At 42.0% G+C, this 15,545-nt stretch overlaps 1 pseudogene; it reads right to left on the bottom strand.

Moving 5' to 3' along the window:
- LOC102399418 lies at window positions 1-13,677 on the bottom strand (annotated as a pseudogene).
- Between the last annotated feature and the right edge of the window lie 1,868 nt (window positions 13,678-15,545).

The following is a 15,545-nucleotide window of genomic DNA, read 5'->3' as shown; positions in this document are numbered from 1 at the left end:
ATGTACAGATGGCCCATGGTGCCAATTTTATTTGCAGATAGTATTCCAAAGTTCACAAGTTACACTGTTGCCACAGCCTTGGCTAAATCTTGAACTAGTGCAGAATTCAGCTGTGCTGATCATGCTTAGATGTGGCATACCTGTTCTTGATAGTCATGTGCTTTGTAAGCCCACGATTCACCATGACCGTATTTTTGCCAGGTGTTGCATAACAAGAAGGGATTCTTCAGTGTATGACAGGTAATGCTGTAGAGATGGTGTCCATTCACCATTATCAAGAATTTTCAGTGCTAAGCAAAAAGCTCCCGCTGCAATCCGAGGAGGAAAGTACACCATATCATAGTCCAGCATAGTTAGTTCCATCAAATATTTGACCAGAGTATGTAGCTCAACATTAACCTCTCCAATCTTAGATGCTCTCTGAAGGAAATGCAGGAGTAGAGAGTGACCCTGACTAAAATTTACAGCTCTTAGAATCTTCATTTCTGTCTGTCTGATTTGGAACTTGGAGTAAGAATTGTCAGTCACAAAGGCAAAGTCACCGATTTCTGGAGGGTACGTTTCCTCATATTTGCTTGGAACAAACACGGCAGTGACTCCAGCCAGCTGCAGCATCTTCTTGGGCACACAATTATCCTGCATGAACCGATCAGTTTTGGAACAGTCATGTACCTGTTCTCCTGCAGTAACCTGAATTTCATTTGAACATGCACCTAGCCAGTCAATTAGGATGGCTCTCATGTTTCCAGTGACTTCATGACCCATTGGGTATTTTGGTTTGACTGCTTGCTCTTCCTCAAGTTGTCTCAGATAAGCATAGATATCTTTTACATATTCACTACAGAGGTTTGGATCCACTCCGTCTTCTGCATCCACATCACTCACTGCAAGAATTACATCCAAGAAAGCCTGACACAGATATTCTTCTGCAGGGGCACAGCTAGATGTTTCCATGGGGCTTGGAGAGGGAGTATGGACCAAAATGGGCTCAGGGGAAAGTTTCTCTTCCTTAACAGGCTCTGGTTCTGTCTCCGGCCTCGGCTGGGGCTCCGGCATAGGTACAGGAGCCTTTTCCAGAGGTTTTGCTACTTTTTTAGCAGTAACTTTTCCTGCAGCTAAAATTTTTGCTTCCTTTTTCAGGGGCAGTTTGGCCTGCGGCTGTTTACTGACTTTGTAACGGATGTCTCCAAGAGCTGTTCGGGGCCTCAGCCCAGGCTTAGAGGTTGCAACAGTAGCCACAGGCAAGCGCTTTGCCCCTGCCATACTGATCTTCAGCTTATTTTCAGCATTAGTCTTTGTGTTCTGGTGATCCAAAGCACCATGGCTTCTTCTGCAACAGGCAGCAGCTCAGTGAGGGGAAGGAGAGCACTGGAGCCCCAGACCAGCCTGGAACTTGATGGTTGCACCACAGGCCAACCCATTGTCTGCATTTTAAAAGGTTTTTTGTATTTTGCTATGGTGGACATGGAACAACAGACTGGTTCCAAATAGGAAAAGGAGTTCGTCAAGGCTGTATATTGTCACCCTGTTTATTTAACTTATATGCAGAGTACATCATGAGAAACGCTGGGCTGGAAGAAGCACAAGCTGGAATCAAGATTGCCGGGAGAAATATCAATAACCTCAGATATGCAGATGACACCACCCTTATGGCAGAAAGTGAAGAGGAACTCAAAAGCCTCTTGATGAAAGGGAAAGTGGAGAGTGAAAAAGTTGGCTTAAAGCTCAACATTCAGAAAACAAAGATCATGGCATCGGTCCCATCACTTCATGGGAAATAGATGGGGAAACAGTGGAAACAGTGTCAGACTTTATTTTTCTGGGCTCCAAAATCACAGCAGATGGTGACTGCAGCCATGAAATTAAAAGACGCTTACTCCTTGGAAGGAAAGTTATGACCAACCTAGATAGCGTATTCAAAAGCAGAGACATTACTTTGCCAACAAAGTTTCGTCTAGTCAAGGCTATGGTTTTTCCCGTGGTCATGTATGGATGTGAGAGTTGGACTGTGAAGAAAGCTGAGCGCCGAAGAATTGATGCTTTTGAACTGTGGTGTTGGAGAAGACTCTTGAGAGTCCCTTGGACTGCAAGGAGATCCAACCAGTCCATTCTGAAGGAGATCGGCCCTGGGATTTCTTTGGAAGGAATGATGCTAAAGCTGAAAGTCCAGTACTTTGGCCACCTCATGCGAAGAGTTGACTCATTGGAAAGGACTCTGATGCTGGGAGGGATTGGGGGCAAGAAGAGAAGGGGACAACAGAGGATGAGATGGCTGGATGGCATCACTGACTCGATGGACGTGAGTCTCAGTGAACTCCGGGAGTTGGTGATGGACAGGGAGGCCTGGCATGCTGTGATTCATGGGGTTGCAAAGAGTCGGACATGACTGAGCGACTGATCTGATCTGATCTGATGGTGCGTCTTCATTGTTACACGTGGGCTTTCTCTTGTTGTGGTGTGCAGGCTTCTCATTGCAGTGGTTTCTCTAGTTCTCAATACAGAGTCCTGTGCATAGGACGTACATACACCCATGGAGGTGGCCCTGGGTATAATAGAAGGTAGTAAGAATGGTTGTAGACTCCAATTACTATATCCAGTATAGTGCACTTGTAAACAGGTGAGTAAGGAATGTGGATGGAAGGTGAGGGGGAAGAAAGAGCAGAGGAACTGAAAGAAGCCAAGAGAGACACAGAGAGAGAGAGAAAGAGAGAGAGAAACTGGTGTTGACTTTCTAGTTCTGTGAGGCCCAGTTCTACTTCGTGTGTCCTGCTGTTTACCAGCACTACATTGGGCAATGCAAAGAAAATGGAGCCCCACTGGTAGTTCATGCGTGATTTGGGGTGAACTAGAAAAAGATGCCCCTTTCTTAAGATACTTTACTGCCATCTGTTGGGAAACTGTCATAATAACTATGTGAATGAATAGTGACCACAATGAATCCTATCTCTTGGGCAGAGCTCAGTCTGTATACTTGTGAATGGCAGCCCTGCCTGTTACCCTCAGGGTCCCCAGGAGTCAGAGGCACGAATGGGGATAACTTACAACCTGAGCTTAGCAAACTTAGTGGGTAGCAGGCAGCAGGCCTGCCCACACGTGGGTTGAGACAACAGGCCAAGGGGTGGCCCAGGCACACCTCTGAATAGCAGCTTCAGAGACATTCAGTTGAGAATCAAAGCCAGTTCTTCACTTTATATCGCCTTGCCCCTAGGAGCTTATGAAAATTATCTTGGTGAGGGCTTTTGGCCAATTCCAACATTTGAGAAAGTTTAGTGGAGGAGATTGGAGAAGGAAATGGCAACCCACTCCAGTACTGTTGCCTGGAAAGTCCCATGGATGGAGGAGCCTGGTAGGCTGCAGTCCATGGGGTCGCTAAGAGTCAGACATGACTGAGCAACTTCACTTTCACTTTTCATTTTCATGCACTGGAGAAGGAAATGGCAACCCACTCCAGTGTTCTTGCCTGGAGAATCCCAGGGACGGGGGAGCCTGGTGGGTTGCCGTCTATGGGGTCACACAGAGTCGGACACAACTGAAGCGACTTAGCAGCAGCAGTGGAGGAGAATAATATTTTTATCTAGGAGAAGCCTGTGCAGGCTAAAAAATCCCACCAAGCTTCCTTTTCTTTTGCTTTTAGCTAGAATTACATTAACTTGTTGTGGTCTACACATCTTGTGTTAATAAAAAGGTCTGAAATAAGATTAATGTATCTTTTATTAATAAAAAATGGGAAAACTATCTATGCAGTTTTTTTCAGAGATATCTTTCTAATTATAGGGTATCTGAGGTGGGAAAGCAATAAAAGGACTCTGAAAGTTGCAGCTATTAGAAACTGTACTTCTCTGTAAAACTGGGTAAGCCAAAGACTTGAGAGAATGAGAAATCTGCCGAGGTCACTTCATCCGAGCACATTGCATAGTGGGGATTCTAACCCGGGTTTCCTGGTTCCTGAGTGTCGTTCACTGAGTATTTCCAGTCCCCAGGAGCGGCATCTGCATCTTTCTTCCTCCTCCTCCTCTTCCTGAAATTTCATGAAATTTTATTCAGGCTCAGAAAAAACCCAAACCATTTCTTTAACATTTGCTAAAATCTATTGAACATTGTGAATGTATTGCATTGAATAGCAATTATTAATAATTCTTTTGCAAGCTCCACAGTTACCAGCAACACAATAATATCTCTTCTTTGTCCACAGAGTACATTAAACTGTACTCTTAAAAGAGAACATCTCGGAAATTCCCTGGCTGTCCAGTGGTTAGGACTCAGCGCTTCCACTGCAAGGGGCATGGGTTCGATCCCTGGTTGGGGAACTAAGATCTGGTATACTGTGTGGGACAGCCAAAAAAAAAAAGGAACATTTTCTTATGTGTGAATAAAAACAAAGAGGTCCCCAAATATAAACTAGGACATAATTCTGTGAACTTTTTTAGAAATTCAGTTTGATTATAGTTAATACTTGATGTGTTAAAAAGTCTTGTGCTGTTTAAGTCTGTCAATTCATTATACATTTAATCATTTCAACAACTAAATTTCTTTAATTTTTCTATATGTAATTACTCTTACATGTTTTTTTTGTCTGCCATACTAAAGACAAATTGATATAAACTAGCAAATTGATACTGTGACACTGGTTTTGTTCATAGCTGAAAAAATATTAAATTATTCAATTGTCAATTGTACAGACTTTTTCCTATTTTTTAATTAAGATATGATTTACAGTAGAATTCACTTTTTTGGTGTACAATTCTGTAAGTTTTGACAAACATACACAGTTATGTAACCACCATCACAATTAAGATATATAACAGTTTCATCACCTCCCCCTCCAAAATCTTTGCAAGCTCAGCCACAGTTAAATATATCTTCCTCTTGGGATCTGGTCCAAAGGCCTTTCACTTCCCCTCAGCAGACCATCTGGCCTTTCTCAGAAAGCTCTTGGCTCTCGAGTTGATGGGAATAGTAAGGGGCTGTGTTCACAGCCTAAGGGATGCAGCACATATAAGGTCATCCACCCAGACTCGCAGGCTTTCCTGGTGGCTCAGATGGTAAAGAATCTGCCTGCAGTGCAGGAGACCTGGGTTTGACCCCTGGGTCAGGAAGATCCCCTGGAGTAAGGAATGGCTACCCACTCCAGTATTTGTGCCTGGAGAATTCCATGGGCTGAGGAGACACATGGGCTAAAGTCTATGGGATTGGAGTTGGACATGACTGAATGACTAACACTTAGACTTTCACCCAGGCTCTCAAAAGACTCTCAACCTAGGAGGATAGAAGCGACAAGGGGACAGAAGGGACCACCAGTGAATCACTCCTAGGTTTGTCAAGAGCCTCTGCTTATCTGGTCTAGCAACTTGTTCAGCCTTCTCAGATATACACAACACACACACACACGCACACACTCACATGCTACACACACATATAATTTTTGACGCCTGCAAATATGAAGACACATCTAAAATATTTAAGTGCCTATATATACATGATCAACTCTGTATACAAATGTTCACTCACATATAAATAAACAGACACATACATAGATAAACACATGCACACGATCATGCACAACTTCTGGGAATGTTGCACCATTGTGAACATTATCGGCAATTTGCTCTTCCTGTTGCTCAACTTTATACCTCCTCAGGCCATGGGGCAGGGACTCTTCTTTGGGGCTTCTTGGTTTCTGTGAGTTATGGTGGCTAACTGTGATATCTGGTTTTCAACCAATTTAGAGCTCTTGCGTCAACAAGCGACGTGAGGAGCCTGATGCTGGTCATGAGTGAAGTACTGGGGGCTGGTGGGGCAGCAGGGCATGGATCAGTGTACAGAGGGACCTGACTGCCTGAGATGTTGTGAGTGTGTCACTCTATACCCAGCAGTGTTTGCATTTTCTTGTGTTAAGAAAGCCTGTATTGGGACTTCCCTGGTGGTCCAGGGCCTAAGACTCTGAGCTCCCAACACAGGAGGTCCAGGTTCGATCCCTGGTCCAGGGAACTAGATCCCACATGCCGCAATGGAGAGTTCACAGACCACAACTAAAGACGTGATAGGGCACAGTGAAAATTGAAGATCCTGCGTGCTGCAACTAAAAGCCAGCATAGCCAAATAAATAACTTTTTTTTAAAGGAAGAAAGCCTGTATTATGAAGCTTGCATTTTTTTGTATAATCAGTGGGATTCATTTCAGTTTGTACATGGTGAACTCTTCATTGAACATTGGAGAGGAGGGGTTTTGAGCACCTGTGAGTTCACCTGCAGGCCTTTCTTGAATGCTGTAATGTCATCTGGGAGTGGGCAGGTTCAAGCCACCCCTCAAGCCCACCCCACTGATCTGCCCCTACCCTCATCCCATTTAAGGGATCAACTCACTCCCCTCAGGGAGTGAGCAAGGACCCCTATTACCTTGTACTACAGCAGGAGTCCCAATAAAGCCTTGCCTGAATGTCTCATCTGGCTTCTTATCAACTTCTATCTGTTAAAGCGTCCAAGGGTCTGTTACCCTGGGTGGGTAACAGAGGAGGAGCCACAAATGAGTGATTAACTCTGGGCTTTCCAAATGAGGATTGGTTATGGGTACTTCATCCCAAGTCAGGTGACTGCTGGGAAAGTAGTGAGTAGTAAATCTTGACTGGAGATAGATGGTGTGAAGGGGGATGTTGGAAGAATAATAAGGTGGGTGGGTTGAGCCTGGATCATACAAAGCCTTAGCAGTCACACTGGAAAGAGTTTGTGCCCTACCAAGGATTCTGACTGGCCGGGTGTAGCATGACCAGAGCCATGTCTCCAGAGGATTAATCTTGCTGTGTGAATAGGGGGCAGTGGAGGAAGGGGATAGCGTTTTTAAAAGTTTTAATATTGTCTGTTCTTGAGTAAATAATGCATTCTTATGGTTCAAAAGTCAAAAAGTAAAAAACAATGTATAATGAAATATTTCCCCTCTAGATCCCTGTGAGTTTCCATTTCTAGAACAATACATTTTAACAAAATTATTTATTCTTCCAAAAATAGTATATGCATATACAAGAAAGAATAAAGTACATATTTCTTTTATTCTTTTTACACAGATGATAGCACAATACATGCACATTCTTTTTTACGTGTATCACTTTAATTCACACAACAAACATATGAGACAAATAACATTATTGTTTTCCTTTTACAGATGAAAAAATTAAGGCTCAGAGAGGTTAAGAAATTTACCTAAAAATACAGATTTCATAAATGGTAAAGCTGAGATTTGAACCTTGGGTGTCTGACTTCAGAGATCTGTTTAGAGCTCCACTCAGAGCTCTTCTTTAATAAGTCAGTTTGCTTCTTCTACATTTTATTTATTTTTACTTTTTGAAGAAGAGTTGATGTAAAAATTATGAAAGTTATAAGTGTACAATATAGTGATTCACAATTTTTCACATTCTTATGTCATTTATATTTATATTAAATATTAGCTGTATTCCTTGTACAATATATCCTTGTAGAGTATTTTCTTGGAGAAGGCAATGGCACCCCACTCCAGTACTCTTGCCTGGAAAACCTCATGGACTGAAGGGCCTGGTAGGCTGCAGTCCATGGGGTCGCTAGGAGTCAGACACAACTGAGCGACTTCCCTTTCACTTTTCACTTTCATGCATTGGAGAAGGAAATGGCAACCAACTCCAGTGTTCTTGCCTGGAGAATCCCAGGGACGGGGGAGCCTGGTGGGCTGCTGTCTATGGGGTCGCACAGAGTTGGACCCGACTGAAGCAACGCAGCAGCAGCAGCATATTTTCTACCTAATATTTTGTGTCTTTTAATCCTCTACCTGTATATTGTTTTCTTCCACATTTTAATTGTATCTTTAGCTCATATCTACCTTTTCATTTTTAAAAACCAGTGTCCAAGAAATAAGTTCAGAATAACTGAAGAATTGTGCGTTACTTTGAAATTATTTATTTATTTATTTATGGCTGCGCTAGGTCTTCGTTGCTTTGCTTGGGCTTTCTCCAGTTTCAGTGAGCAGGGGCTACTCTTTGTTGAGTGCACAGGCTTTTCACTGGCGGCTTCTCTTGTTGCGGAGCACAGGCTGTAGGCCTAGGGGTTCAGTAGCTGTGGCTTGGGTGCTCTAGGAGCTTTGTTGCTCCGCAGCAGGTGGAATTTTCTTGTACTAGTGATTGAACCTGTGTTTCATGCATTGGCAGGCAGATTCCTGTCCACTGTACCACCAGAGAAGTCTACCTTGAACTTTTATTTTATTTTTACTGTGTAATTTTTTTCGTAATTTGAGAAATTGTGATAAAATACACATAAAATTTATCATTTTAATCATGTTTAAGTGTACAGTTAAGAGGCATTAAGTGCATTCATAATGTTGCGCCACCATCATCATCCATGACTCTTTTCATGTGCAAAATAGGTACTCTATGCCAATTAAGCAAAAACTCCTCATTCCTCTCCCCCGCCTCAGCCCCTGACAACCACCACTCTTTTTCTGTGTCTATGACTTTGACTCTTCTAGGTACTTAAATAAGTGGAATCACACAGTACTTGTCTTTTTGTGACTGGCTTATTTCACTTAGCATGATGTCCTCAAGCCTCACTTGTGTTGTAGCATATGTCAAAATTTCCTTCCTTCTTCAAGCTGAATAATATTCCACTGTATCTATATACCACATTTTCCTTATCTAGTCACCTACTGATGGACACTTATGTTACTTCCATGTTTTAACTATTATACACAGTTTTGCACCTTGCTTTTTACATTAGCAAAGCAACTTGTATTTTTTTCTGTATCAGTATCTAATGAGTCTCCTTTTTTTCTTGTCTTTTCTTTTATCCTTTCTTCTTGTTTTGTTTTACAGGTGCATATTTCAGTATTTGTACAAGCTGTAGTTTCTTTAACCTGTTCCCTAAAGCTGCATATTAAGATTGTTTCCAGTTGGTTTTGTTTGTTTTCTTTTGTCTTGTTTTGCTCTTACAATCAGATCAGATCAGTCGCTCAGTTGTGTCCGACTCCTTGCGACCCCATGAATCGCAGCACGCCAGGCCTCCCTGTCCATCACCAACTCCCGGAGTTCACTGAGGCTCACGTCCATCGAGTCAGTGATGCCATCTAGCCATCTCATCCTCTGTCGTCCCCTTCTCCTCCTGCCCCCAATCCCTCCCAGCATCAGAGTCTTTTCCAATGAGTCAACTCTTCGCATGAGGTGGCCAAAGTACTGGAGTTTCAGCTTTAGCATCATTCCTTCCAAAGAAATCCCAGGGCCGATCTCCTTCAGAATGGACTGGTTGGATCTCCTTGCAGTCCAAGGGACTCTCAAGAGTCTTCTCCAACACCACAGTTCAAAAGCATCAATTCTTCGGCGCTCAGCTTTCTTCACAGTCCAACTCTCACATCCATACATGACCACGGGAAAAACCATAGCCTTGACTAGACGAAACTTTGTTGGCAAAGTAATGTCTCTGCTTTTGAATACGCTATCTAGGTTGGTCATAACTTTCCTTCCAAGGAGTAAGCGTCTTTTAATTTCATGGCTGCAGTCACCATCTGCTGTGATTTTGGAGCCCAGAAAAATAAAGCCTGACACTGTTTCCACTGTTTCCCCATCTATTTCCCATGAAGTGGTGGGACCGGATGCCATGATCTTTGTTTTCTGAATGTTGAGCTTTAAGCCAACTTTTTCACTCTCCACTTTCCCTTTCATCAAGAGGCTTTTGAGTTCCTCTTCACTTTCTGCCATAAGGGTGGTGTCATCTGCATATCTGAGGTTATTGATATTTCTCCTGGCAATCTTGATTCCAGTTTGTATTTCTTCCAGTCCAGCGTTTCTCATGATGTACTCTGCATATAAGTTAAATAAACAGGGTGACAATATACAGCCTTGACGAACTCCTTTTCCTATTTGGAACCAGTCTGGTGTTCCATGTCCAGTTCTAACTGTTGCTTCCTGACCTGCATACAAATTTCTCAAGAGGCAGGTCTGGTGGTCTGGTATTCCCATCTCTTTCAGAATTTTCCACAGTATGTTGTGATCCACACAGTCAAAGGCTTCAGCATAGTCAATAAAGCAGAAATAGATGCTTTTCTGGAATTCTCTTGCTTTTTCGATGATCCAGTGGATGTTGGCAATTTGATCTCTGGTTCCTCTGCCTTTTCTAAAACCAGCTTGAACATCAGGAAGTTCACGGTTCATATATTGCTGAAGCCTGGCTTGGAGAATTTTGAGCATTACTTCACTAGCATGTGAGATGAGTACAATTGTGAGGGTAGTTTGAGCATTCTTTGGCATTGCCTTTCTTTGGGATTGGAATGAAAACTGACCCTTTCCAGTCCTGTGGCCACTGCTGAGTTTTCCAAATTTGCTGGCATATTGAGTGCAGCACTTTCACAGCATCATCTTTCAGGATTTGAAATAGCTCAACTGGAATTCCATCACCTCCAATAGCTTTGTTGGTAGTGATGCTTTCTAAGGCCCACTTGACTTCATGTTCCAGGATGTCTGGCTCTAGGTCAGTGATCACACCATCATGATTATCTGGGTCATGAAGATCTTTTTTGTACAGTTCTTCTGTGTATTCTTGCCACCTCTTCTTAATATCTTCTGCTTCTGTTAGGTCCATACCATTTCTGTCCTTTATCGAGCTCATCTTTGCATGAAATGTTCCATTGGTATCTCTGATTTTCTTGAAGAGATCCCTAGTCTTTCCCATTCTGTTGTTTTCCTCTATTTCTTTGCATTGATCGCTGAAGAAGGCTTTCTTATCTCTTCTTGCTATTCTTTGGAACTCTGCATTCAGATGTTTATATCTTTCCTTTTCTCCTTTGCTTTTCGCTTCTCTTCTTTTCACAGCTATTTGTAAGGCCTCCCCAGACAGCCATTTTGCTTTTTTGCATTTCTTTTCTATGGGAATGGTTTTGATCCCTGTCTTCTGTACAATGTCACGAACCTCATTCCATAGTTCATCAGGCACTCTATCTCTCAGATCTAGGCCCTTAAATCTATTTCTCACTTCCACTGTATAATCATAATACTGCAATGCAAATATATATAATTTTGCAGTTAGTGTTGATCCAAGATATACCAATGACCTCATTCCAGCTTTTGAAGGAAGGTTCGTGTCTGTAAGCGGACCTGTGTGGACCATTCCTAGGGGCTCACTTCTCTGCTCTTGAACTGATCTATTGGGATCACATCCTCCTTCCCTCTCTTTACTTTGGTGCTTCTGTGTAAGGTACAAACTTGCAAGATTAGCCCTGCTATTCCTACATTTCTCTAGGGAAGAACTGACACCCATGGGAGTTATAAGGCAAGTAACCCTGTGTATTTCAAACTGATATTTTAGAAATGTTTATTGACTATGTATTAAGCAAAGGGAAATAAACTGACATTAATAAAATTACCTACTTTTTTCTTTATATTAAAAATAATGGATTTATTATCGTAGCTATCATTATATTTTATACAGTATAAATTTGTGTTTTTCCTCAGTTTTTCCATTATTGATATCATTATCCAGCAATACTAACTAAACATACGGGTAACTTATAAGATATAGTTACAAAGTGTTGGGTCGGTCAAAATGTTCATTCAGATTTTCCCAATAGATGTTATTGAAAAACTCAAATGAACTTTTTGACTAACCCAATATTTTTCAAACCATGCTTAGTGATTTTCTGGAATTCACGTAACCAAGATGTTTCACACTTTCAGAAACCTGTTCTTTCTCCAGCTTCCTTTGATAACTTTCTGAACCAAACAAGGGTTAAAAGTAGACAACTTGCTATGCTTTACTTTGTTAAAATTTTCAAAAGCAATAGACTTTTCTAATGGATATGATGTGGTATGTGTGCATACGTGTGTGTCTGTGTGTTTGTGTGCATGTGGTATAAGAGTGAGGAGGGAGGGAAAGAGAGAGAGAGAGAGGAACGAGTGTGAAGTTTTTGAAATGAACTGAAAGCATGAGGTTGCCAATTACTGAGATAGGGAAAGTGTATGGAAGGGGCATCGTATTATGGGTGTAAATTAGAAATTTGATTTGGAATATGTTAACTTTGAGATGTCTCTTAGCGACTTCTAGATTTATATGATAGAAGTCGGTTGGATATACAAATCTTGAGTTCAGGACAAGTTCTAGACAGAGTTAATGTATATAAAATGCTTAAAATGGTACCTTTTGTTGTTCAGTGGCCTAGCCGTATCCAACTCTTTGCAACTTCGTGGACTGCAGCATGCCAAGCTCCTCTGTCTCTCACTATTTCCTGGCATTTGCTCAAACTCATGTCTATTGATGATATCAATATTGATACATTCAATAGCATAAATGATGCTATCTAACTATCTCATCCTCTGCCGCCCCCTTCCCCTTATGCCTTCAATCTTTCCCAGTATAAAGGTCTCTTCCAATGAATTGGCTCTTTGCCTCAGATGGCCAAAGTATTGGACCTTCAGCTTCAGCATCAGTGCTTCCAGTGAATATTCAGGGTGGAGTTCCTTTAGGATTGGCTAGTTTGATCTCCTTGCTATCCAAAGGACTCTCAGGAGTCTCTCCAACAGCACAATTCCAAAGCATCAGTTCTTCGGTGCTCAGTCTTCTTTATGATCCAACTCTCACATTCATACATGACTACTGGGAAAACTATAGCTTTGACTATACCTTTGTTGGCAAAGTGATGTCTCTGCTTTTTAATACACTGTTTAGATTTGTCATAGCTTCCTTCCAAAGAGCAAGTGTCTTTTAATTTCATGGCTGCAGTCACCATCCACAGTGATTTTGGAAAGTGAAAGTGTAGTCGCTCAGTCGTGTCTTACTCTTTGCTACCCCATGGACAAGAGCCCACTAGGTTCCTCTGTCCATGGAATTCTCCAGGCAAGAATACTGGAGTGGGTTGCCATTCCCTTCTCCAGGGGATCTTCCTAACCCAGAGATCGAACCCAGGTCTCCCGCATTGCAGGCAGATTCTTTACCATCTGAGCCACCAGGGAAGCACAAGCAAAAGTGATTTTGGAGCCCAAGAAAATAAAGTCTATCACTGTTTCAATTGTTTCCCCATCTATTTGCCATTAAATGATGGGACCGGATGCTATGATCTTAGTTTTACGAATGTTGACTTTTAAGCCAGCTTTTTCATTCTCCACTTTCACCTTCATCAAGAGGCTCTTTACTTCCTCTTCACTTTATGCCATTAGAGTGGTATCATCTGCATATTTGAGATTGTTGATATTTCTCCTGGCAATCTTAATTCCAGCTTGTGAGTCATCAGCTCAGCATTTTGAATGATGTACTCTGCATTTAAGTTAAATAAACAGGGTGACAATATACAGCCTTGGTGTATTCCTTTCCCAAATTGGAACCAGTCTGTTGCTCCATGTCTGGTTCTCACTGTTGCTTCTTTACCTGCATGCAGATTTCTCAGGAGGCAGGTATCTCCATCTCTTTAAGAATTTTCCACAGTTTATTGTGATCCACATTGTGGATCTCCAGTGACTTTTCATATTATTCAGAGACAAAGGTAAAATGTTTACAATGTGCTTACAAGGCTCTCTGTAATCTGTTTCCCCCACCCCAATGTCTTCTACTTGAGTGATGGTAATGCTGGTTGCCATAACAAAAAACAACACACTACCAGTGGCTTAACACAACTGAAGTCTATTTTCTGTTCACCAAACAGTCCTATGGGGGTATTCTTGGTCAGCGAGAGCCTTTCCTCCATGTAGTTGATTCAGAGATCCAGGTTTCTCTGTCTTCTGATTTGCCGTTCCTTAGAACCTCCGAATTCTTTACTTCTAGCTGGTGGAAGGCAAAAAAGAGAGACAGAAAATGTCTCATTTGTTTCTTAAAATTTTAATTAATTAGTTAATCTCATTTGCTTCTTTTTAAAATTTTATTTTTTTTTGACATATAGTTGATTTACAATGTTCTGCCAATGTCTTCTATACAGCAAAGTGACTCAGTTATACGCCATGTAGACATTCTTTTTAAAAATATTATTATTCTTTTTTAGTATAGTTTATCACAAGCTGGAATCAAGATTGCCGGGAGAAATATCAATAACCTCAGATATGCAGATGACACCACCCTTATGGCAGAAAGTGAAGAGGAACTCAAAAGCCTCTTGATGAAAGTGAAAGTGGAGAGTGAAAAAGTTGGCTTAAAGCTCAACATTCAGAAAACAAAGATCATGGCATCCGGTCCCACCACTTCATGGGAAATAGATGGGGAAACAGTGGAAACAGTGTCAGGCTTTATTTTTCTGGGCTCCAAAATCACAGCAGATGGTGACTGCAGCCATGAAATTAAAAGACGCTTACTCCTTGGAAGGAAAGTTATGACCAACCTGCTGCTGCTGGGGCTGCTAAGTCGCTTCAGTCGTGTCCAACTCTGTGCGACCCCATAGACGGCAGCCCATCAGGCTCTCCTGTCCCTGGGGTTCTCCAGGCAAGAACACTGGAGTGGGCTGCCATTTCCTTCTCCAATGCATGAAAGTGGAAAGTGAAAGTGAAGTTGCTCAGTCGTGTCTGACTCCTAGCGACCCCATGGACTGCAGCTTACCAGGCTCTTCCGTCCATGGGATTCTCCAGGCAAGAAGATTGGAGTGGGTTGCCATGCCTTTCTCCAGGGGATCTTCCCAACCCAGGTATTGAACCCAGGTCTCCTGCATTGCAGAATGCTTTCCCATCTGAGTCACCAGAGAAGTCTAGGAGTATTTCCTGTATTTACCTTCCCTCAGATGTCGACTTGCTCTCTCCCAGATCCTCGGTGCTGAAATGGGTGCTCCAAGTTGCTGCTTATTAAGAGTATGTTATGGGGACTTCCCTGGTGGTCCAGTGGTTAAGAATCCATCTTGCAATGCAGGGGACATGGGTCAGATCGCTGATCAGGGAACTAAGATCTCACATGCCATGGAGCAACTAAGCCCGAGCCACAACTACTGAGCCTATGTGTCACAAAGATCCTGTATGCCATGACTAAGACCCAGTGCAGCCAAATACATAAATAAATATTAGAAAGAAACATTGGTTTAAGAAGAAAAGAGTATATTATGTTCTAGATATTTAAATTCCTTTCTTCATTCATTAAAAAAAATTAAGAATCTTGAAAGCAATCTTGTGGGGGTAAGAATGATTATTCTCAATTCAGAGAAGTTAACTGATGTACCTCTGCTCACATAACTAGCAAGAGTGGAAGTGAGGATTTAATCTAAAACAAGAGCACGCAGCTCTGTTGTTTTCCTCTGAATCTGGAAGAAGCAATCACTCTGCCAAACATATTTCCTACTGGAAGGAGATCACTTTATTCTGGGCCTCTGAGCAGTTACATTCCCCAGGGCAAATTAATATAGTCTTTTGTTTCTAACTTGTTTTATGAGTTCAGTTAGTCTGAGAGGTCTCCTAGCACCTGATCACCCTGGACACATTGAATAAAAAGTTTCTAGACTTCAAACTGAGGATAATCAAGGCCTTTTTAAGTCTCTTCTTCCACATGACTCCCAGAGGGAACATTCTAAGATGTAAATCAGATCTTGTCACGCCTCAGCTTAAACTCCTCCAGGTTACCATTCCTCTGACACAGGGTAAATTC

The sequence above is a fragment of the Bubalus bubalis genome, chromosome 16 (genome assembly GCF_019923935.1).
Source record: "Bubalus bubalis isolate 160015118507 breed Murrah chromosome 16, NDDB_SH_1, whole genome shotgun sequence".
NCBI classification, from domain to species: domain Eukaryota; kingdom Metazoa; phylum Chordata; class Mammalia; order Artiodactyla; family Bovidae; genus Bubalus; species Bubalus bubalis.
The sequence above is the reverse complement of the archived record's forward strand: the minus strand, read 5'-3'. Positions and strand labels throughout refer to the sequence as shown.